General features: G+C 33.4%; 1 long non-coding RNA gene across 1 annotated transcript; it reads left to right on the forward strand.

Annotated features, from left to right (window-relative positions):
- The first annotated feature begins 1,039 nt into the window (after positions 1–1,039).
- Positions 1,040–2,525, forward strand: LOC120167228. Its single transcript, XR_005520023.1, has 3 exons — positions 1,040–1,266; positions 1,346–1,417; positions 2,111–2,525. It is a non-coding gene; the product is annotated as an uncharacterized LOC120167228 (long non-coding RNA).
- Positions 2,526–26,060: the final 23,535 nt, after the last annotated feature.

Genomic DNA, 26,060 nt, shown 5'->3' on the forward strand with positions numbered 1-26,060 from the left:
AGGCTGTCCCCAACACCAGGTTGAGCAACTTTCGTAGAAGACCTCCGAATTATGAAATGCACTCCGTGGGACATGATCCCACGACCTCAAGGTTAAAAAACTTGTGCTCTGCCAACTGAGCTGGATAGTTTGTCCTAAATATTAAACATTAGTTGGTCAAATGCTAAAAAAATAATAAGGTCAAAGTGACTATTTAGTGAAACGTTAGAAGTTATCTTACCTAAAATGCATAAAGAAAAAAAAGAAATTAAATAACTATTTAATCAAATATTAGACGTATTTTTTAAAATTATGCCTAGGTATGGGCACAAGACTTAAACTTGATGGTCTTCGACGAGACCCAACCCTAGTGGCTTATGTTTTTTTTTTTCAAAATTCAAGTTTGAGTTGAATCAAGTTTTTTGGAAGATAAGTTCGAGTTCAGATTTTGAAAGAAATATTCGACCGACCCAATTCAAAAATAATGTAAGTATACATTATATATTTAGAGATAATTGCATTATTATTATTCTCTCTCTCTATATATATATTCAATTAGATCATTTTTATCAAATAAAATTAAAATATTATATATGTTTATATATTTACGTTAGATCAAATACATGTTTTATTTAAAAGACTGGTCGGGTTTTAGGTCGGGTGGAGTCACCGTCAACTAGGGTTGAATCAAATTTTTGATGGGAAATATATTTTTCTCGGGTTGATCGAAAACTCGATCCAACCCAACCTATACCCATTCTAATCATGCCTAAAATAGAAATTAAAATTCTAAAAAATAAAACTTGGAGCATAAGACATTATTATTTAATCACTATATTGCGTTAAATAATTTTATATAGTTAATAGAAATAATTTTAATTAAATTTAAAATCAATTATATATTTAGATCAATTATAAAAAAATTGATGTTATTTTTTACTTTTAATCAAATATTTTAAGAGATTCTGAACTGTACAAATGATTTTGGTTTAATAATAAAATCAATATTTTAGAAATTTTCTAATATTAAGTTGGAGTTTTTTATCTTATGCAAGTTTTGTATAAATTCTCCCAAAATTTCTGCATTTGTCTCTCCTCCGCCGCAAAGCTTCTTCCTTGTCTTTATTCTTAATTTATAGTTGTTTTGTGGGTAGGGCAATTTCAACCCAACAAATAAAGTTTGGTATTCTTTTGTTTATTTCATTTGAACCCTAATTGGTGCCGCCGTAATCGGCACAAAGTGCCGGTCCACCATTCATACCTCTAATCCAAAGCTCCCAACACAAAGTGCGAGTTTTGTTCGAGTGATTGATTTAACTTCCCCAAATTTCGATTTTTTTTATTATTATTATTTCCGAAACTGCAGGTTTAGCTTTCCAGAAGCAGCCCCTTTTACAGCCATCTTGAAATTCAGAGTCCCTCCCCAAAATCATCAATGGTAAATCAATTCCTTCCATCTACTTTTGTTAAGTATTATTTTTGTATTTTTTGTTTTGTTTTGCATGTTTTAATTAGGATTTGGGATTGGGAGGTTTTAACTGGCTTAGATTAGCATTTTTGAAGGGAAAAATAAGAATTTTGAAAATATTGATGATTTAGACAGAATTCCCAGGAACCCTGTCATGCAAATCTCCCACCTTTCGTCTCTTGCCCGCCAACTACGAGTCACTTGATCACACTTTTGTTACATGCACGAGTAATCCCTCACCTTCCTTACTCTGTCGAGTAATTTCAGTTCATAGCTGCACTATTGCCTGAGCATAGCTGTATTGTATGAGATTAGTTCTCCCCTGACCTCAGTCTGGTCTGTAACAACACAATCTGAAAGGAGAATGGTTGATTTTGATTTTTTTTAATTGCTAGTATTGTACAAATGCTGTATATTTTTTCATGCGAAATCTCTTTATATGTTTTCTATGAAGCTTTTCCCCTTAACTGCCTTGTACAAATTAGTTACTCCCTAATCTAGACAATCATATATTTAATTATGTTGCCTTTATGCCATAATATTTTCAGGCCTAGCGGGCTGGTCGGCTGCATTAAATTAGATTTTGGTCTGCAATTTGGCGCCTCTTTGCTTTGTGCTATTTTCAGGCCTAATAGTCTTGCGCATTTCCTTGAAAATCCTCAGAAATTATCTCAATAGGAGAGATGACTACGACTGGTACGAGAAATTTTAAGGAAAAACGGATTTCAAAGAGGCGGCGACTGAGTAGACATGGGCCCAATTGGTCGGATCTCCCCTTCGACATCCTTGAACGTATAATTGGACGTTTGCGTTGGGTAGATCGAAGCCGGATACGAGCAGTTTGCAAGGCTTGGTCAGTCCCAAACACTTGTATTCCTGCTATTGGTGAACTCCCCTGGGCAATGAAATTTTGTTGGCGTTATGCCTCTTTGTATCTAATACAAGGTGAGTGCCGGCTGCTGGACCCTCTTTCCAGAGAGTACCTTGTCGAAGAAAGGAGCAGAGGACTAGAGTATCTACTTTTCCTTGATGCACGACCTTGTGCTTCTTTATATGGGTGGGTTCTTTTCAAAGTGTACGACTTTAGCAGAAAGAAAAGAGTCCCTCTTTTTGTACTCTCCGTTAACAACTGAGGTAATTAGGCTTCCGTATTTAGGGGGACCTCCCACATTTCAGGTGGCGGCGTTTTCCTTGAATGCAACATCCCCAATGTACCATCTTTCTTTTGTGGAGTGAAAATGGAAAAATTTGTATTAAGTTATGTTCTGCCGGTGATTGTTCATGGAAGACTTTTGAGTTTGATGGTTTTGATCGGTTTAATTGTGCTAATGATGCTGCCTACACCAACGGAGTTTTCTATTGTGTTTTTAGAGAAGGTCAATTGGGTGCCTTCAATGTTGAACTTAAAGGGTGGACTATTCTGGTTGATCATTGTCCACTCGTTGATCATTGTCCACTCTCACGAAGTAGTGTGCATTATGTTAAACTCATTGTGTCTGGTGCAGATCTGCAACTGTTGTCTGATAGCTCATCTTTGGAACTCCTTAAGCTTGATTTTGCAAAGATGGATTGGGTTTATGAAAATGATTTGAATAACCGGGTGTTTATCGGGTGCACTTCTTTCTCTGTTCCAGCAGTGGGGGAAGCAAATGTATTAGCGAATACCATATTCGCTTCTGGTACTTTGATGCACCCCAAAGTTAGATTTTATGGCAGCATCTCCAAGGCAGTCGAGACTCTACCGTGAGTGTGTTGAGGCAGCAAAGTGCGACAGGATTTTGGATTGAACTTCCGTTGGGTGGTATTTGGAGAGCCGATGATTTGATTCATGCTGTCTAGTTGAATGCTGCAATGCAAACCAACCATCAACATCATTTTTTACGTATGTTTAGATCAATTAATTATTCCTGGAACATCACATGTCTTCATGAATGGAGTGTCAATTTTAGCAAGTATTCCTGGTGCTTCATCAGAAGATCTTTGACCTTAGTTATGGGGTTTAGATCATGGAAAGAAGATTTAGCTAAGAATTGATAAAACCATAATAGATTAACTAAGTAATAATAATTTAAAGAATTGAAAGTTGGCGAAAACAACCTTAAAACACAACACTCCGATATATATATATATATACATACATACAGAGAGAAAATAAAGGCTTAATACCCCAAATAAGTGTCTGAACTATAACTTTTTTCCCCGAATAGGCGTCTATAATATTTTTCAGACCATTTAGGTGACTAATATTACAAACGTTATCACTTTAAGTGCCCGAACCGTCAACGACGTTAATTTCCTCCGTTAAGTGACATATAACTAGGATGGTAGAGACTATGTCGACAGCGGTGGTCGTGGCTTGAAAGGATGGCAGCTGCGGTTTAGTGTTAGGATTTGGGATTTTAGGGATTTGAGACTTTTTTGTAATTTAAAAGAAATTATGATTTTTTTTATAAATAAATAATATTTTTAATATTTTTTAAAAAATAAATTTTAAAATATCATATTGTGACACGTGTCATTTGACGAAGAAAACTAACTGTCGTTACGTCCCGAGCACCTAAAGTGGTCACGTTTGTAGCGTTAAGTACATGGGTAGTCTAAAAATACTGTAGGCACCTTTTGGACAAAAAATGTTTAGTTTGGACACTTATTTGGTATTAAGCCTAATTTTTAATTTGACCTATAAACTTTAGTTACAATATCAATTTAACCCCTAAATCTAAACAAAACCATCTGCAATTGGTCGTTAGATCGACGATTGTTAGACCCAAATTTTTTACTTCACTTATTTTTTTACCTCATAAACATAAATCTGATATATATTTCATCAAAAAAATGTCTCAAACTTCATAAATTTAATAATACGATCAAACTAACAATATTATGTTTCAGTAACTAAAACATTACATATCAATAACATAATAACAATATTTTTTCCTAAATTTAATAAAAAAAACTAAACATTTATAAAATGAAAGTAACCATTCTAATAATTTAGCCAATAAAACTGAGAAAACGCACCATCAAAACAATGCAACTTAATTGATGGGAAAATATTAGTTATAGGTTTAATTTGTAGAGATCTAATTCAAAATTCAATTTGTCAAACCCTAATGTATGACTAACATGAAATGATTTTAGAATTTATTATTACTATTATTATGAATTGGTTTGATTTCTTTTATTTTTTTATTTATCATTATTTATTGATTTGAAGAATAATTATTTAATATAGCCTACAAGCAAGATTAAGAAATTATACATATGACTATTATTATTTAAAAAAGATAAATTACGCAAATAATTCCTCGATTATAAACGCTATTTTGTTAATTCTTTCGACTATTAAAAGTTACGAAAATATTTCTTTAAGTAAATAGCAGTGTTCTACAACTTTTAAGAGTAGAATAATTCAACAAAGTAACGTCTTATAATCGATGATTATTTTATAACTTTTAATAGCCGAGAGATTCATTATAACTTTTAATAGTTGAGAGATTCAACAAAACACTATAATAGAGGAATAATATCAATTCATTTATCACAAAAGTCACTTGAGTCGTGCAACTACAATTCTACAAGCAAGGTTAAGAATTACATATGACAATTATTACTTGAAAGGCTTTTAGCTGAAGCATTATCTTCCAACAACTTTTCCGAAGACGCATTGTATTCCCCGCAACTTCCGTTGATTCCTAGAATATTTGTTTTCGGTTGATGCTCGAAGTTATCATTACCTCAAGGGTTGATGCTCGAAGATATCATTAACTCACCCATTTACGTTGTTGTTCATCATGTTGTCTTTAGTCATTCATCGATATATTTAACTTATGATTATTCAGAAAGTATATATATATATATATATGACTAATGCAATCTACGTACATTTTTCAGAAAAAGAAAAGAAAACAAAATTACAAGCAAGATATGAAAGAAGGCATAAGTTGGTGTCCATCATCTACCATGGATGTTACAATCTCTACAAATATATAAAAGTGGGAAGATCATGTCTAAATCTGTCTGCTTTTACATAAAGATGACTCAACATAACATGCATGCATGCAACGACAATCAGCTGCATTGATAAAACAAAACATCATGACAGTAATACACTTTTGCATCAAAATCACAATCCAAGAGATGGACAATGCTTTCTTGCATGCTCCGGAATCAGCTTCACCGATATCTCCACCGGAACACCCTTCAGTTCTGGTGGACACGATAACATCACCATTGTTATAATCAATCATACATCTTTAACAATACACGAAAGTTTATTTCAAAGAAAATGTATGTTTTTTTTTCTTCTCAACTATTCCTTACCATGAGGTTTGAAGTTAAACAATGGCGGTAGGAAACGACCATTTGGTAAGCGGGCATCATTTATCTACATTGCAAAAGGACAAAAAGATGTCACTAAAAATCAACTGAGATACCAAATATGTTAAAAACAACCTCTAACATTAACTGCACCGTGAAGACTACAGTAGAAACAAACTCACAAAATACCCAAAAAATCAAGTGCAATAAACCCCTTTTACCTATGTAGCAATCCAACCTTAAGACACACACACACAAACACTCATCCCCTTTTCAAAACCAGCAAGAATCTTAACAAATACCAATTTTAGCCAGAATAAACTGCAACAGTTTTGAGCCCATCAAAGCACAAATCTTTTAGCTTTTATCTTGCATACATATACACAATCATACTTACATACGTATATATATACACAGGAAATCTCCACATCTAGCTTAAACAAAAGGATTTTAAGATATCATTCAGACAAAAAGGTGCTAATGAGACTTCAAAAAATATAATAGCAATAAAAAGAAGCATAAACTGAAATAATTTTAGAATTTATTATTACTATTATTATGAATTGGTTTGATTTCTTTTATTTATTTATCATTATTATTGACTTGAAGAATAATTATTTAATATAACCTACAAGCAAGATTAAGAATTATTACATATGACAATTATTATTTAAAAGGATAAATTACACAAATAATTCATCGACTATAAAATGTTACTTTGTTAAGTCTTCCGACTATTAAACGTTACGAAATATTTCTTTAACTAAATGACATTGTTCTATAACTTTTAAGAGTAGAAGAATTCAACAAAGTGACTACATAGACCACTTGGTTCGTGTGACTACAAGCAACGCTCTATAGTAGAGGAATAACATTTTATTCCTTTACCACATAGACCACTTGGTTCGTGACTACAAAAGGTTAAGAATCACATATGACAATTATTACTTGAAAGGCTTTTAGTTGAAGAAGCATTGTCTTCCGGCGACTTTTCCGAAGACACACTGTGTTCTCGGCGACTTTCCAAAGACGCATTGTGTTCCCAACGACTTCCAACAGGTACTGTAGCATTCACTAAACCATAAAATAATTTCGATTAGACCTTATTTCAATGAATAATGTTTTAACAACCTACAACAGAAAATCAACCCTTCATTGATACAGTTAGGTGGGAGAACTACTATACAAATCATTTTCTATTGGGTCCACCTTTTTCTTAAAAATATTCAATTATATCACCCTCGTCCATACTTCATCATCTGCTCAAAGTTACAATATATTATTTACTAACCACATTAATTCACTAATAATATTAATTAAATTAAACTATGATCGATACAAGATTATAAAATAAAGACATAATATTAAAAAAATTGTATTATTTGATGAAGTAGTTACATTGGTATTTATATTTAGAGTATTTTGGCATCTAATATTTTATTTTGAGATAAAAGATCTCTCAATGAATGATAATCAAAGTCAACAAACAATTAATATTCCAAAATATGAATATTTTGTCTTAAATATTAAACATTAGTTGGTCAAAATGCTAAAAAAAAATAAGGTCAAAGTGACTATTTAGTCAAACGTTAGAAGTTATCTTACCTAAAATGCTTAAAGAAAAAAAAAGAAATTAAATGACTATTTAATCAAATATTAGGCGTATTTTTTAAAATTATGCCTAGGAATGGGCACAAAACTCAAACTTGATGGTCTTCGACGAGACCCAACCCTAGTGGCTTATGTTTTTTTTCTTTCAAAATTCAAGTTTGAGTTGGATCAGGTTTTTTAGAAGATAAGTTCGAGTTTAGATTTTGGAAAAAATATTCGACCTACCCAATCCAAAAAATAATGTAAGTACACATTATATATTTAGAGATAATTGTATTATTATTATTCTCTCTCTCTATATATATATTCAATTAGATCCTTATTTTATCAAATACAATTAAAAATATTATATATGTTTATATATTTGTGTTGGATCAAATACATATTTATTTTAAAAGACTGGTCGGGTGGAGTCACCATAAACTAGGGTTGAATCAAATTTTGATGTTATTTTTTATTACTTTTAATCAATTTTTTAAGAGATTGTAAACTAAATTCTACAAATGATTTTGGTTTAATAATATAATCAATATTTTAGAAATTTTCTAATATTAAGTTGGAGTTTTATCTTATGCAAGTTTTGTATAAATTCTCCCAAAATTTCTGCACTTGTCTCTCCTCCGCCGCAGAGGTTCTTCCTTGTCTTTATTCTTAATTTATAGTTGTTTCATGGGTAAGGCAACTTCAATACTCAATGAGCCTTAATCGGCGGTTCGCTTCGATGCCGGTCCACCATTCATACCTCTAATCCAAAGCTCCCAACACAGTGTGAGTTTTGTTCGAGTGATTGATTTAACTTCCCCAAATTTCGATTTTTTATTATATTTATTATTTCCGAAACTGCAGGTTTAGCTTTCCAGAAGCAGCCCCTTTTAAAGCCATCTTGAAATTCACAGTCCCTCCCCAAAATCATCAATGGTAAATCAATTCCTTCCATCTACTTTTGTTAAGTATTATATATATATATATATATATATATATATTGCATGTTTTAATTAGGATTTGGGATTGGGAGGTTTTAACTGGCTTAGATTAGCATTTTTGGAGGGAAAAATAAGAATTTTGAAAATATTGATGATTTAGACAGAATTCCCAGGAACCCTGTCATGCAAATCTCCCACCTTTCGTCTCTTGCCCGTCAACTACGAGTCACTTGATCACACTTTTGTTACATGCACGGGTAATCCCTCACCTTCCTTACTCTGTCGAGTAATTTCAGTTCATAGCTGCACTATTGCCTGAGCATAGCTGCACTATTGTCTGGTCTGTAAAACACAATCTGAAAGGAGAATGGTTGATTTTGATTTTTTTTAATTGCTAGTATTGTACAAATGCTTTATATTTTTTCATGCGAAATCTCTTTATATGTTTCTATGAAGCTATTCCCCCTTAACTGCCTTGTACAATTAGTTACTCCCTAATCTAGACTATATTTTCAGGACTAGCGGGGCTGCTCGGCTGCATTAAATTAGATTTTGTTGTCTGCAATCTTGGCGCCTCTTTGCTTTGTGCTATTTTCTCTCTTCAAAAAGAGAGGGGGAAAAACATTTTCAGTTGTATAAGTTTGGATGGGTGATGTCTGCACAAGTCATCCAACACGTTTGAAACTGTATCTCAAGTCTGGTTTGATTGTCTAGTTAAAGTCAACCGCATAAAAACATAGCCCATTGAAACCCAAAGAATCATCCAACAAATTAGGACAGTTGTCAAGAGAAGAACCCCTTGTAACCAGTCCGGCTCCAGCCGCCCTTCCTGTCTTTCATTGATTAGCCTCATCTTCCTAATAGTCTTGCTCATTTCCTTGAAAATCCTCAGAAATTATCTCAATAGGAGAGATGACTACGACTGGTACGAGAAATTTTAAGGAAAAACAGATTTCAAAGAGGCGGCGACTGAGTAGACATGGGCCCAATTGGTCGGATCTCCCCCTCGACATCCTTGAACGTATAATTGGACGTTTGCATTGGGTAGATCGAAGCCGGATACGAGCAGTTTGCAAGGCTTGGTCAGTCCCAAACACTTGTATTCCTGCTATTGGTGAACTCCCCTGGGCAATGAAATTTTGTTGGCGTTATGCCTCTTTGTATCTAATACAAGGTGAGTGCCGGCTGCTGGACCCTCTTTCCAGAGAGTACCTCGTCGAAGAAAGGAGCAGAGGACTAGAGTATCTACTTTTCCGTAAGGCACGACCTTGTGCTTCTATATGGGTGGGTTCTTTTCAAAGTGTACGGCTTTATTGAAGAAAAAAAAGAGTCCCTCTTTTTGTACTCTCCGTTAACAACTGAGGTAATTAGGCTTCCGTATTTAGGGGGACCTCCCACATTTCAGGTGGCGACGTTTTCCTTGAATGCAACATCCCCAAAATGTACCATCTTTCTTTTGTGGAGTGAAAATGGAAAAATTTGTATTAAGTTATGTTCTGCCGGTGATTGTTCATGGAAGACTTTTGAGTTTGATGGTTTTGAACGGTTTAATTGTGCTGTCGATGCTGCCTACCAACGGAGTTTTCTATTGTGTTTTTAGAGAAGGTCAATTGGGTGCCTTCAATGTTGAACTTAAAGGGTGGACTATTCTGGTTGATCATTGTCCACTCGTTGACCATTGTCCACTCTCACGAAGTAGTGTGCATTATGCTAAACTCATTGTGTCTGGTGCAGATCTGCAACTGTTGTCTGATAGCTCATCTTTGGAACTCCTTAAGCTTGATTTTGCAACGATGAATTGGGTTTATGAAAATGATTTGAATAACCGGGTGTTGTTTATCGGGTGCACTTCTTTCTCTGTTCCAGCAGTGGGGGAAGCAAATGTATTGGCAAATACCATATTCGCTTCTGGTACTTTGATGCACCCCAAAGTTAGATTTTATGGCAGCACATCTCCAAGGCAGTCGAGACTCTACCGTAAGTGTGTTGAGGCAGCAAAGTGCGACAGGATTTGGATTGAACTTCCGTTGGGTGGTATTTGGAGAGCCGATGATTTGATCATGCTGTCTAGTTGAATGCTGCAATGCAAACCAACCATCAACAGCATTTTTATTTATGTTTAGATCAATTAATTATTCCTGGAACATCATATGTTTTCATGAATGGAGTTTCAATTCCTGGTACTTCATCAGAAGATCTTTGACCTTAGTTATGGTGGTTTAGATCATGGAAAGAAGATTTAGCTAAGAATTGATAAAACCATATGTCATAACCATTTTTTTAGGTAAAACAATTAAATATTATTTTAAAAACGATTATGACTTTAATTTGGAAAAATTTGTGATTTGAATAAAATAGAAAAGAGTCGCCATTGACCTTTGAGTTAGGTAGGTCGAATACCTAAAACGTCTTTTTAAAACAATTTTAAGAAAAATCATTTTTTAAGACGAAAACTGGTCTGCGTTTACCAAAGATTCGATTTAAACGGGATCGGAGTCGATTACGCGTGGGGAAGGATTAGCACTCCCACAGCGCCCAAGATTGGTACTGTGTCGCTTACACAGTCGTAAATTGTGGAAATGATGAATCGAATATAAAATTAAACTATGATCAATTTATTGAGATTTATTTAATTTGCCTCATATTACTGAATGTTATGGAAAATTCTTTAATTCAAAAAGAAACCTCGAAATTAACAATCCTCCATCGGGAAAGCTATTTCGACTATTTCTTATCCATAAAAGAATATTCCCTCATTAACAAAAATACGAATGGAATATATAAAAAAACGATATTTACATACAACAAATAAATTGATAAAAAAATCGAATATACATTGTGAATAAAGATTGATAATTTGCATGAAATGATATTAATTATCATTTAGACATTCATTGCAATGTTCGATTTAAAATTAAATGGATTAGCAAAATAAAATCAAATTAATTTCAAGTTCACATTTGTTCGAATGTCATATCGGATTGTACCACTTCGATCAAGTGATACTTTCCATGCACGTTCTACAAATTTGTGTTCTTGAAAACATTCGAACAATATTTAAATAAAGAAATGCAATATAAATAACTATAAATAGAAATATGCAAATACAATTTACAACAAATATAGTCAAATATATTTTTATATATGATACAAATACATAACATAAAAACATGTACATACATAAAGAATTAAAATAAAAGAAATTAATATTACAAACCAAACTGTAATGACCAAAAATAATTACTTGAAATTTCAAAGACCAAAATAGCAAACACATAAACTCAAAGAACCAAAATAGTACAAACATGAATTTTTAAGGGCTAAAGTCGAAGAAACACAAGTTAAGGACCAAACTGAAATTACACAGAAACATGAAGGATTAAAAATATTTGAACCAAATGCCAAAACAGTGACTAAAACAAAAGATGCACCAATCTGAGGGCCAAATTCGAACATCAGCCAAAATCACACAACACATGTAATAAGTGACTAAAATAAAATTATTATAAATATCATAGCCTAAATTAAAACTAATGAAATTGAAATAAATAACCAAATATGGCTGAAATGAAACAAATCTAAACTCTAAGGCGTAAAATCAAATAATTACACAAACCATGCAAATGAGGACTAAAACAATTTCACAGAAATACGGAGGATCAAAAAGTAATTAAACAAAATGTCGGACAGTGACCAAAATAGAACATTTGCAAATATGATGGCTGAATTCAAACACCCACAAAATATCATAACACAAGAAATTAGGACTAAAATGAAACTATTACAAACATTGCGGCCAGAGTTCAACATTAACAATATAATAATAACACATAGTAACAGGACTAAAATAGACAGAAACATAAGTGCTCAAAATATAATAAAGCAAACTTTCAGTATATGATTGAAATAAATAAATTACAACTGCGAGGGACCTAAGGTGCTATTTACCCTTTACACTTGAAAACACGGAAGCCCTGACCCCTCTAAACGGCGTCGTTCGGCGTGTGGGTTATACCCACTTAAGGGTTGAGAAACCCTATTCCCTCATTTGTTTCCTGAGCCCCCAAAAAAAAGAAAGGAGAGAGTTCTGAACTCTCTCCCAGAACCCACCAAACAGCCGCCGCTCCACGACGTTTCCAGCGGCGGTCGGCTCTTAAAACAAACACCCACAAACCCTAATTTCCTCTCTTCCTTCTTTCTCTTTTGAAAACCTAAAGCTCTTCCCCTTCCCACAACCAACTTGAACCCGAACCCCCCCCCCAAAGGTGGGAATTTACCTTCGAAGATGGAGCCCAGTTCCTCCGATGAAGCAACAGTGACCCGTTCTTGGTAAGTTTTGGCTCTCCCTCTTTTCTATTTCTTTTTTCTTTTTCCACCCCCGAATGTCCCTGTATTCTTTTTTTTATTTATTACCCCAAATGCTTCTCTGTCTATTTGTTCTCTTCACCGAATCCCCCTTTTTTTCTGGAAATCTCCGAATGAATCCCCCCCCTCTGTCTGGTTGCATGCTTGATTTATTAAGGGTTTTGAATGAAATCATGAAGCCTACGGGGTATAGGAATTGTTTCTCTGATTTGGTACGATTGAATCCCGAAAAAATCGGGATTTAGAATGATATTTTAATGGGTTCACTGTTGATGGCATTTTCGGATTGATTTGGGTATTTTAAATTCAGGGTTTTGATTTGGAACTGATGGGGTTACTGTGGTTTACTGTAGATGACGGTGGGGCGACGGCGGGATGTCCGACGGTAGCTTGGGAGTCAACAGCGCGGCTCACGCTTCTCTGGGAAGCTGGAACATCGAAGGCGGCGGCGGCTGGATGATGATATGTTTAGGGTTTAAAACCCTAATTGCTTGGGTACTTGTGGGCCATTGATTTTCACCAGATCCAACGGTTGGAAATGTGGCGGCTGGAGCAGAGAAGGAGAAACCCTAGAGTTAGGGTTAGTTGCTGGGCCATCCAAGTGGGCTTCTGGTCATTGGATTGGCTGGGGTGATTGGATCTGCTTGAGCTGATTGGGCTCTGGGTCTTTGTACTGGGTCTGGAAACAGAATGTAATATGTAAATAAAAAATAATAATAATGCTAATAATAATAATTAAATAGCGATAATAATAATATATAAAAAAGACCGGACAAAAACGGGTGTCTACAGCTGCCCCTCTTTGCACATTCTTGTGTTAACAAGAATAGGGCAAAGACGACAATACAACACGTTTTTGTCTGGTTCTCTTTCTTTTTCCTATAAATTGGATATGCGTGTTGGTGGGGACGACACTGCTCATACGTGATGAAGAGGTCTGGTCGTCTAAGGGTGGATGATAACTCGGTTCCTACGTGATGAGGACAACTGGTTGGTGGATGACATGGCTCATACATGATGAAGAGTTCTGGCCATCTTAGGAAGGGTGATAACACGGTTCCTACGTGATGAGGACGGCTGGTTATCTAGGTGACACGGCTCATACGTGATGAAGAGATCTGGTCGGGGTGACACGGCTCATACGTGATGAAGAGTTCTGGCCATCTAAAGGTGATAACACGGTTCCTACGTGATGAGGACGGCTGGTTATCTATGGTTGACACGGCATACGTGATGAAGAGATCTGGTCTGGGGATGACACGGTTCCTACATGATGAGGACGGCTGGCCATCTTTAGGAGTTATGGTTTCAAGAGAAACCAAATTAAAGATTTGTTTCAAAAGAAACAAACCCAAAGCTTTGTTTCAAGAAAAATAAACTCAAAGATGATATTTTTAAAAGCAACTGTCTCAAAAGAGACAAATTTGTTTTAAGAGAAACGACTCAAAGATGACGTTTAAAGGGAAACTGTCTCAAATGAGACAAAATTCGTTTAAAGGGAATTGATCTCAAAGATCAGTGTTTCGAGAGAAACAAACTCAAAGATGTTTTTGTTTCAAGAAAAACATACTCAAAGACTTTGTTTGTTTTGTTTCAAGGGAAACAGATTCAAATGATGGTAAAATTTGTTTCCAAAGAAACAAACTCAAAGATTTTTCTCAAAGAAACTGTCTCGAGAGAAATAAAATTTTGTTTCCAAAGAAAGAGATTCAATGATTTTTTTTAAGACATTGTCATAAGAGACAAAACTTTGTTTTTCAGAAAATTGTATCTTAGTGAGACAAAATTTTGTTTCCAAAGAAACAGACTCAGATTTTCTTCAAAAGAAACTGTTTTAAGGGATAAAACCTTGTTTCCAGAGAAACAAACTCAAAGATGATCTTGTTTTAAGAGAAAATGTTTCAAGACAAAATTCGTTTCAAGGGAAACGACTCAAAGATGACATTGAAAGGAAATTGTCTCATGCGAGACAAAATTTGTTTTAATAGAAACGATCTCAAAGGTGGGTATTTTCAAAAGAAGTTGTTTCGAGAAAAAAAAAATTTCAAAGGAAACAAACTCAAAGATTTTTTTCTCAAAAGAAATTGTCTTTAAGAGATAAAATTTTGTTTCAAAAGAAACAGACTCAAAGATGGATTACATCTTAAGTAAGACCAAATTTGTTTCAAATGAAACAATCTCAAAAGTTAGTTTTTAATTAGAAACTGTCTCAAGAGAGACAACATTTGTTTTTAAAGAAATAGACTCAAAGATGATTTTGTTAAGAGAAACAAACTCAAAGATTTTCAAAATGAACATATTCAAAGATTTACTTCAAGAGAAACGGTCTCAAGAGATACAAAATTCATTTTAAGAGAAACAGATTCAAAGATTTTTGTTTCAAAAGAAATTATCTTAAGAGAGACAAAATTTTGTTTCCAAAGAAACAAACTCAAAGATTTTTGTTTCAAAAGAAACAATCTCAAAGATTGTTTTACAAAATTGTCTCAAGAGAGACAAAATTCGTTTTAAAAGATTCAAATATTGTCGATTTTGTTTATATGGAAATAATCTCAAAGGTGTTTTCAAAAGTGTTTATTTTGTTTCAAATGAAACAATTTCAGGATTTGTTAAAGGGGAAACTGTCTCGTGCGAGACAAATCAGCTTTGAAAATCTCAAGTGATATTAATTTTGCTTTAAGTACAACAACCTTGAAATTTGTATTATGAGAGAAAATGATGTCTCAAGCGAGACGAAATTTGCTTTAAGATATAGTCTCAAATGAGACAAAATTTGTTTTTAGAGAAATTGTCTCAAGCGAGACAAAGTTTGTTTTTGAGGAAACGATCTCAAGTGAGATCAACTTTGTTTAATGTGAAACAAATTCGAAATTTGGATCTCAAAGGGAAAAGGTCTCAAGCGAGACGAAATTTGTTTTGAAAGAAACAACAATCTAAGGTGAGATTAATTTTGTTTTAAGTGAATCAAATTCAAAATTTGTATCTCAAAGGAAAAATGTCTCAAGCGAGACGAAGTTTGTTTTAAGAGAATTTGTCTCAAACGAGACAAAATTTGTTTTTAGAAAGCTGTCTCAAGCGAGACAAAATTTGCTTTGAAAGAAATTGTCTCAAGCGAGACAAAAATTTGTTTTAAAATTCTCAAAATTTGTGGAAAAATATCTCAAGTGAGACAAAAATTTTGTTTCAAGAAAAACACCCTCAAAGGCGATAAAAAGTCTGTTTGTTCATGCACGTTGAGGAAATGTCTTGATTGTTGACTTTAGGAAGCCCAAATCATTGTTTCTGCAAGTTAGACATCTGGTCATTTCCGAGCTTTGATTTCCTGAGAGATCAAAATGATGCATTTTTGACTGACTATATTGGATGTTGATGGATGTCAAGATGAAATTTATTTGATTTTTTGTCCAATTTGTCCTCAAGTGAGGAGAAAAATGTCTTTATATATATGATGATAAATGTTTGATGCAAATTTTATGTATTATGTATGTATGTGTATATATGTATGTATGTATATGTTTTTTCTCGATCTGGAAGGAGAATAGTTGCGAGAGTATTCTTCACTCTATCATTGATTCAGCTTGTCTGCATTTCCACTAGGGTGTACTCTTGCAAACTTAGACCTGAGACAATTTGTTTGTCCCATCAAATTTTGTCCAAAAATTAGCTTTCTCTTGCCCCAGCTTCGATTCTGAGCTTCGGAGAGATATTTATTGAATTCCAAGATACGCCTCCAGAGAGATTATCTTTTATTTTCAAAAGTCTGAAAATATCAATTAAAATAGTTTTGAAAAATGTTTAATCAAAAGGTTTGAAAATATTGCCCCTTTTAAGGTTTCAAAATTGACAAATCATAGAACAAGAGTTCATTGGATATCAAAGAATTAATTACAATTTTAATCCTTCAATAAATTATAGCTATTTGACAAGTGTCAAGATCAATGCTATCTTTGAGAAATGGTTAGTAAGGAAGGATCAAAAGTCTCAAGTGGTTATTTTTGGTTAAAAGTATAGTGTCTCATTTATTTGATGTTCACTGGTCTGATGGAGTAGCTTCTGTACTCATTTATTGGAAGTGTTCTCGGACTCCCAGCTCTCATGTTCTTATTCAGGTTGTGCGATGCCTCATCAAGGGATTTGTACGATCGCTTCCTCTACAATAGTTGTACAGTCTTCATATTCGAGCCACCTTTTTAGGTTTTCAACTCGAATCCTCCTTTGGTTTCAAGACGTTATTCATGATTTACGTCTTGAACCCCCCTTTGTTATTTTTTTCTCTATCATGCATTAAAGATTTTGGAAAACCTTTTGTAAATAAAAGATTAATCCTGATGAGCGAAATGAAATCTGAAGATAGTCTTTTCTATTTAGAAATCAATGTATGATTAGAATGGACTTTTTAGGCACGTAATGTAGGCCATGGTTCAGGGTTATGAAAGAAATGGATAAAAGGCCCAAACAAGTGTTGAAAGGTGATTGAACCAAGGATCAATTAACTCTGATGCCTTCAATCTTGTCTTGCTCAATTTGAATATGCTCGTATGAGTCTTTTGTCTTCCCTTGATGTTCTATGATCTTCTGGTGAACTAATTCTAGATCAATCTCATAGTTTGAAACTTGATGTGCCATTTGAGTCAAGAGACTCTTTGTATGTTCTCTTTGTCCACTTTCTCTTCTTTTTTTTCACTTTGTTTCTTTCACTTTGTTTTTCTTTTCTCTTCGCTTTAATATGATCTTTGCACTGTGTATTTGGTTCACCTTTTGGTATCTTATCTGGATCAATGGTCTTCACTCATACGAGCAGATTTCCTCTAACTTGCCCCCCCAATATGGAGGGTGATCCTTGATTATGGTTGAATCAGAAGAAAATATCATTCAGGCTCAAATGGGGACACAAGGGATATATTTTCTCCTTTTGTGAAGGGATAAAGAAAGAAAGCCGTTCATCATCTCATACACAGAAGTCCTTGCAGAAGAGGTATCCCCAGGGGGATAGATTTTCCGGATTAATTTTTATTTAAATGAAAACAGTAATTAATGCATGATAGAATTATTTTGAATGAATTCTATTTTTTCTCTTCGCTTCTTGCTCTCAACATGTCTCAATTGCTCTCGTCTTCAGAAAATTGATGCGAGATGCCCCACACTGTGTCTTCTTTGTAGGAAGGTTTATGTTCAAGTGAACATCTTGTACTCAATGTCTGTAGGTTTTATTGGTAGAAAATGTTGGTTTTACGTCTAAGAAGACGATGATGACTTTATTGGCTCAAAGAAAGGTATGGGTATGACTTTTGTGTCTCAAAAAAATAAATACAGTGTTTCAAGGTGGAAAGAATGTTTCAAGGTCTCAAAGAGGGAATGTTTCAAGGTCGAAAAGAATATTTCAAGGTCTCAAAGAGATAGAATGTCAAAAATTGGTTATTTGGTAGTGATCAGGAATTATTTCGGGTAAAAATCGAGAAATTTTATTTTAGGGTTTTAGACAGGATAAAATAGGTCTAATCTTGCCATATGTCAAAAATCTATAATTCTTGAAGAATTAAAAGAATATGTAATTCATTCGATATTCAAAGAACTAAAGATTAAAATTTGTTCAATTATTTAACCTTAGAAGGTAGCATCATTTCAGTCATCAAATTAAAAATATTTAAGCAATATTGAAGAAAGAACAAAAACGAGTTCAAACAAAACAATCTCTATGGATGTAAGTGGTTGATGCAATGACTTCTCTGGCTTAGTATTAGGATACCCCTGAATAAATCATATTATGGATTTTGTGCTTTAGTGTCTTGCAGTTCTCAGTGGAATGTCTGGAGCTTCTTAGGTGGAAATTGTGCACTGGATCAACATCGTAGACCTCAGGGAATGACTCTTTTCTCAAACCATCCTGGAAGACTCAATCGAACAAGCTTCTATCGTGTTGATTTCAGCTTCTTGTTTATATTCTCAATATGGTCACGTGATCAGTATTACTTCCACTGACTTCTCCACAAATTGATCTCATGTTTTTATGAATGATGCATATGAAAATGCTTAAAAATAAAATATATATGAAAATAAAAAGATACAAATGCAGATGAAAAATGTTGACCCCAACGATGAATATCATAGAATAGTCTTCACCAGAAATAAAGTTTTCACATTACAAGACAATCCAATTTACAAACATGTCTTCGCTTAGATGGTGAGCCTGGAATGGATCACTGCTTCATATCGGATCTTCGTCCTCAATAATGATGCCCCTCAAGCGCTCTGTAATCTGACTCCGTTAATGCCTCGGTGGTAGTGAGGTCGGTGTGTCGCTCTTTGATAACTAGCGATGAAATGATTGTAGATAAGACTCCACTGCTAGATTACTCCTTGAATCAGTGGATCATCATCTCAGTACCGAATGATGCACGATCTTCAAGCTCACTGCTTCGTCTCGGATCTTTATACTTGGAACCGATGCCCCTCAATGCTCTGTAAACTAACTCCATTAATACCTCGGTTATGCTGAAGTTTGTGCTTCACTCCTGATGGTTAACGATGGAATAATTGTGGATGAGAATCTACTGCTGGATTACTCCTTAGATCAGTGGATTATCATATCAGTCTCGAATGATGCTCGATCTTCGAGAAAATCTCATTCTTGTATTTTGAGCTTCTTTGAACCCTCAGTGCATGTCTGTATACGAGACTGCTAGATTGAAAACTTTCATCTCTTCTTGTGAAAAATTTTCTCTCGAATATCTCCTTGCTGATCAACATTTTTGCATTATGTCATGATGATGCAATGCAATGCAATGCAAAGAATGGTGAAAAAAAAATGACAAACAAATGAGAAAAAAAATGAGTTAGTATACACAAACAAAAAAAAGAAATTAGTCAGTACAAGTAAGATAATCAATAGAGTTAAAAGATGTTATCTACATATAAATATAGCACCTACCCAATCATATCTACCCGAACATGCTTTAATTAAATAACATTCCTACCTGGACATGCTATCTACCCAAAATGACATTTTCAAGAAAATGACTCTAACCGCATGGTATCTATTTCGCATACTTTATTCAACATAATTTAAAGCAAAAAGAAAATGCTCAAAAATGCTCCTCCTTTGTGTACACCTATTTTGGGTATCTACTGACGGACAGAGGTTCGATATACCTATACCTAGGGCGACCGTTCTACAGCTCACTATATGCATGGAATCGGCTCTAACAGGAAAATGAACTCGAATTGTCCTTGATGTTGGTGCCCCCTTGGGCTGCCAGACCCTCGATCCTCACCCATTACAGGTTTCAAACGGAACGAGTTCAATTCGAGGGGATTCACTGTCTTATACCCATACGAGGAATAAATCCCTACGAAGGTTAAGGTATGTATCCCATGGGTTATTTGCTAAAACTCATACGAAGAATAAATTCTTACGAGAGTAAAGCATTCACCCCGACTAATTTGGATCGAAGCTCGTGTCTAGAGCTCATGTTATACGAATGCACGTGATGTGTGTGAGGAGGAACATACCTACCTTTGACTCAAAACAGAAAAGAAAAAAACGACAAAAATTGGGACCGATCTGAAAAATAAAAATAAAAAAAAAATCAAATGTTAGTATTTTAAATAAATAAAAATAAAGCAATAAACTTCAATAAACATACATAAAGAATGCACGTGATGTGTGTGAGGAGGAACATACCTACCTTTGACTCAAAACAGAAAAGAAAAAAACGACAAAAATTGGGACCGATCTGAAAAAATAAAAATAAAAAAAAAATCAAATGTTAGTATTTTAAATAAATAAAAAATAAAGCAATTAAAAACTTCAATAAACATATCATAAATTAACTAAACACTCGAAATCATAATTTCCACAAAGACGACAAAGTGTAAGCAACCTACAGCTTGACTCTCTAAAAAAGGTCCCCAGCGGAGTCGCCAAGCTGTCATAACCATTTTTTTAGGTAAAACAATTAAATATTATTTTAAAAACGATTATGACTTTAATTTAAAAAAATTTGTGATTTGAATAAAATAGAAAAGAGTCGCCATTAACCTTTGAGTTAGGTAGGTCGAATACCTAAAAACGTCTTTTTAAAACAATTTTAAGAAAAATCATTTTTTAAGACGAAAACTGGTATGCGTTTACCAAAGATTCGATTTAAACGGGATCGGGAGTCGATTACGCGTGGGGAAGGATTAGCACTCCCACAGCGCCCAAGATTGGTACTGTGTCGCTTACACATTGTCGTAAATTGTGGAAATGATGAATCGAATATAAAATTAAACTATGATCAATTTATTGAGATTTATTTAATTTGCCTCATATTACTGAATGTTATGGAAAATTCTTTAATTCAAAAAAGAAACCTCGAAATTAACAATCCTCCATCGGGAAAGCTATTTCGACTATTTCTTATCCATAAAAGAATATTCCCTCATTAACAAAAATACGAATGGAATATATAAAAAAACGATATTTACATACAACAAAATAAATTGATAAAAAAATCGAATATACATTGTAGAATAAAGATTGATAATTTGCATGAAATGATATTAATTATCATTTAGAGACATTCATTGCAATATTCGATTTAAAATGAAATGGATTAGCAAAATAAAATCAAATTAATTTCAAGTTCACATTTGTTCGAATGTCATATCGGATTGTACCACTTCGATCAAGTGATACTTTCCATGCACGTTCTACAAATTTGTGTTCTTGAAAACATTCGAACAATATTTAAATAAAGAAATGCAATATAAATAACTATAAATAGAAATATGCAAAATACAATATTTACAACAAATATAGTCAAATATATTTTTTATATATGATACAAATACATAACATAAAAAACATGTACATACATAAAGAATTAAAATAAAAGAAAATTAATATTACAAACCAAACTATAATGACCAAAAATAAATTACTTGAAATTTCAAAGACCAAAATAGCAAACACATAAACTCAAAGAACCAAAATAGTACAAACATGAATTTTTAAGGGCTAAAGTCGAAGAAACACAAGTTAAGGACCAAACTGAAATTACACAGAAACATGAAGGATTAAAAATATTTGAACCAAATGCCAAAATAGTGACTAAAAACAAAAGATGCACCAATCTGAGGGCCAAATTCGAACATCAGCCAAAATCACACAACACATGTAATAAGTGACTAAAATAAAATTATTATAAATATCATAGCCTAAATTAAAACTAATGAAATTAAAATAAATAACCAAATATGGACTGAAATGAAACAAATCTAAACTCTAAGGCGTAAAATCAAATAATTACACAAACCATGCAAATGAGGACTAAAACAATTTCACAGAAATACGGAGGATCAAAAAGTAATTAAACAAAATGTCGGACAGTGACCAAAATGGAACATTTGCAAATATGATGGCTGAATTCAAACACCCACAAAATATCATAACACAAGAAATTAGGACTAAAATGAAACTATTACAAACATTGCGGCCAGAGTTCAACATTAACAAATAATAATATAACACATAGTAACAGGACTAAAATAGAAATACAGAAACATAAGTGCTCAAAATATAATAAAGCAAACTTTCAGTATATGATTGAAATAAATAAATTACAACTGCGAGGGACCTAAGGTGCTATTTACCCTTTACACTTGAAAACACGAAAGCCCTGACCCCTCTAAACGGCGTCGTTCGGCGTGTGGGTTATTACCCACTTAAGGGTTGAGAAACCCTATTCCCTCATTTGTTTCCTGAGCCCCCAAAAAAAAGAAAGGAGAGAGTTCTGAACTCTCTCCCCGAACCCACCAAACAACCGCCGCTCCACGGCGTTTCCAGCGGCGGTCGGCTCTTAAAACAAACACCCACAAACCCTAATTTCCTCTCTTCCTTCTTTCTCTTTTGAAAACCTAAAGCTCTTCCCCTTCCCACAACCAACTTGAACCCGAACCCCCCCCCCAAAGGTGGGAATTTACCTTCGAAGATGGAGCCCAGTTCCTCCGATGAAGCAACAGTGACCCGTTCTTGGTAAGTTTTGGCTCTCCCTCTTTTCTATTTCTTTTTCTTTTTCCACCCCGAATGTCCCTCTGTATTCTTTTTTTTATTTATTACCCCCAAATGCTTCTCTGTCTATTTGTTCTCTTCACCAAATCCCCCTTTTTTTCTGGAAATCTTCGAATGAATCCCCCCCTCTGTCTGGTTGCATGCTTGATTTATTAGGGGTTTTGAATGAAATCATGAAGCCTACGGGGTATAGGAATTGTTTCTCTGATTTGGTACGATTGAATCCCGAAAAAATCGGGATTTAGAATGATATTTTAATGGGTTCACTGTTGATGGCATTTTCGGATTGATTTGGGTATTTTAAATTCAGGGTTTTGATTTGGAACTGATGGGGTTACTGTGGTTTACTGTAGATGACGGTAGGGCGACGGCGGGATGTCTGACGGTAGCTTGGGAGTCAACGGCGCGGCTCACGCTTCTCTGGGAAGCTGGAACATCGAAGGCGCGGCGGCGGATGATGATATGTTTAGGGTTTAAAACCCTAATTGCTTGGGTACTTGTGGGCCATTGATTTTCACCAGATCCAACGGTTGGAAATGTGGCGGCTGGAGCAGAGAAGGAGAAACCCTAGAGTTAGGGTTAGTTGCTGGGCCATCCAAGTGGGCTTCTGGTCATTGGATTGGCTGGGGTGATTGGATCTGCTTGAGCTGATTGGGCTCTGGGTCTTTGTACTGGGCCTGGAAACAGAATGTAATATGTAAATAAAATAATAATAATAATGCTAATAATAATAATTAAAATAGCGATAATAATAATATATAAAAAAGACCCGGACAAAAACGGGTGTCTACACCATAATAGATAAACTAAGTAATAAATACATTTAAAGAATTGAAAGTTGGTGAAAACAAACCTTAAAACAAAAGACTCCGATACACGCATATATATATATATATAGAGAGAGAGAGAAAAGTCTTAATACCAAATAAGTGTCCGGACTATATACTCTTTTTCCTGAGTAGGCGCCTATAATAATTTTTCGTATCATTTAGGTGATTAATGTTATAAACGTTATCACTTTAAGTGTCCGAATATTCAACGACGTTAATTTTTAAAAAAATATATAATTTTTTCTTATTTTATATAAAAATTTTAAAATTATCGAATTGTGACACGTGTCACTTAAAGGAGAAAACTAACAGTCTGTCATGGTTTGTCTCAGTTTGAGTGACAGAATGAAACGTTAGGCGCCAAACTAAAACGAAATAAACATTATACACTAAACTGAAAAAAGAGGAATGACACCTTTTGTATATTTAAACCTTTAGTAAAATGGGTTAATTTCTAGGCTTAATACTCAAATAAGTGCCCAAACTATACCTTTTTTCTCGAATAGGTGCCTACATTATTTTTTGACCATCCTGGTGCCTAACGTTACAAACGTTACCACTCTAGGTGTCCGAAACTGTCAACGGAGTTAATTTCCACTATTAAGTGACATGTTACAATATGATAATTTAAATTTTTATATAAAATAAAAAAAATTTTTAAAAGAAAACACATAAAATTTGAAATAACCCCAAAATATTGAAGACATAAATTTTGAAATAACCCCAAAACATTGAAGACATTCGTTTCAACCCTTAAACCTACGCTGACCACTACCCTTTGTCATCGTCGAAGCTCAACTCGACCTCACCTCCCTCATAGACCAAAATCCCTATGAAATCATGACCTATCGTCGACCAATCGACGTTTTATATACCCCACAAACCCTATGATAAAAATCGCAATCCCACGCGATTCCGACGCTAATTGACAACAACTATGGCGGCGTATAACTAGGATGACGCCAGAGACTGTCGACGACGACGATCGTGGTCAAAAAGGGCGGTGGCGGTGGTTTAGTGTTAGAATTTAGAGATTTAGGGATTTTGAGGCTTTTGTGATTTAAAAGAAATTAGAGTTTTTGTTATAAATATGATAATATTTTTAATATTTTTTAAAATATAAATTAAAAAATTATCAGATTGTAACACATGTCACTTAATAGGAAAAACTAACGACTGTTACGTCTTGAACATTTAAAGTGGACGTGTTTGTAACGTTAGATACATAAATGGTCCAAAAAAATGTTTTAGGCACTTATTTAGGAAAAAAAAAAGGTTAGTTTCAGAACTTGCTTGGGGATTAAGCCAAAAACAAAAAGGATCGGTTATCAACGATAAATGAACAATAATCTGATTTGGTGTTGAGTCAAATTTAGAAGTGTCAGCATAGAGAAAGACTTTAATTCTAACGGTAAACATAAATTCGAAATTTTATTTCAGTTTGTCCTTATTTTCGTTAAAAAAAGAATATTATCAATGATAATAATTACTTTAATAAAAATATTATTTTAATTTGTTTGATAATTATTTATTAGTTCTTATCATTTCAGATAAAACTATTTTGAGATAATGAATTCTACTATGACTAAGATAATTATTATTTGGGTGTATATTTATTATGTTTTTATTCATGTTAATTTACATTTAAAAATTATTAATTACTATTTAAAAATTATTACACATATTTAAATAATAATTTCATATTGATATTTTTATTAATATTATTTATAATGTATTTAATATTATATTTTAAATATTGTTTTAATGTCTAGCTCATTAAATAAATATTGATTAAAATGTTCGATTAAGACAAGTTAAATTTGAACCTTGTTTCTTATACGAGAATTTAACTTGTAAGTTTATCATAATGAAATTATTATAAAATACTCGAATTTTGTTCGATATTAATGTATTAAAACTTAAAGTTTTGATAGTACGCTACTTTTGATTCTACACTCATTAGAAAGCTTGATCATCATTTAAGGTGAGTTCCCAACTCTAAAATATATATTTTAGTATAACTTAAATAATTATTTTTAGTCCTTAAAATTTAACTTAAAGTCTTATCATATATGATGAAAAAAATAAATACAATCTGTGTAATCCTTTTAAATATTCTAGTTATATTTAATATGTCGAATGTAACTTTTTATAAAATTTAGATAATATAATGAATTAGTTCTATGATTGTTAAGAAGAAATATTTAACAGGATAATTTAATAAATAAATTAAAATTCTCTACATAATCTTGTATTCTTTAATTAAATATGTATCTACATATTCTTATTATATGTTAAATAACGTACATTTTAAAAAACTTATTTTTAAATATAATGTTATATTTTGAAAACAAACACCAATTTACATTATAAATAAAGTTTAGGTACAATAATAAAATAAAGGTAGTAATTTAGGTGTTAAATATAGAATTTATCAAATTTATTAATATTTTATTGCGAGGGGCGGAGCCTAAGCTGTTCTTCCTGTGCTGCATTTAACAGAAAATTAATTA

Source organism: Hibiscus syriacus, unplaced genomic scaffold (genome assembly GCF_006381635.1).
Source record: "Hibiscus syriacus cultivar Baekdansim isolate YM2019G1 unplaced genomic scaffold, ASM638163v2 tig00111671_pilon, whole genome shotgun sequence".
NCBI classification, from domain to species: domain Eukaryota; kingdom Viridiplantae; phylum Streptophyta; class Magnoliopsida; order Malvales; family Malvaceae; genus Hibiscus; species Hibiscus syriacus.